Source organism: Ranitomeya imitator, chromosome 4, assembly GCF_032444005.1.
Source record: "Ranitomeya imitator isolate aRanImi1 chromosome 4, aRanImi1.pri, whole genome shotgun sequence".
NCBI classification, from domain to species: domain Eukaryota; kingdom Metazoa; phylum Chordata; class Amphibia; order Anura; family Dendrobatidae; genus Ranitomeya; species Ranitomeya imitator.
In genome coordinates this window covers 530,524,421-530,525,037 of record NC_091285.1, presented here as the reverse complement: position 1 = coordinate 530,525,037, position 617 = coordinate 530,524,421, and positions in this window count along the sequence as shown.

Genomic DNA, 617 nt, shown 5'->3' with positions numbered 1-617 from the left:
GGAGGCTGCTGGAGAATCGGTCATCAAAGAGGGGAGTATAGAAGGGACTACAGGAGAGGGGATATACAGAGTATACAAGGGACTACAGGAGAGGGGATATACAGAGTATACAAGTGACTACAGGAGAGGGGATATACAGAGTATACAAGTGACTACAGGAGAGGGGATATACAGAGTATACAAGTGACTACAGGAGAGGGGATATACAGAGTATACAAGTGACTGCAGGAGAGGGGATATACAGAGTATACAAGTGACTACAGGAGAGGGGATATACAGAGTATACAAGTGACTACAGGAGAGGGAATATACAGAGTATACAAGGGACTACAGGAGAGGGGATATACAGAGTATACAAGTGACTGCAGGAGAGGGGATATACAGAGTATACAAGGGACTACAGGAGAGGGGATATACAGAGTATACAAGTGACTGCAGGAGAGGGGATATACAGAGTATACAAGGGACTACAGGAGAGGGGATATACAGAGTATACAAGTGACTACAGGAGAGGGGATATACAGAGTATACAAGTGACTACAGGAGAGGGGATATACAGAGTATACAAGTGACTACAGGAGAGGGGATATACAGAGTATACAAGGGACTACAGGAGA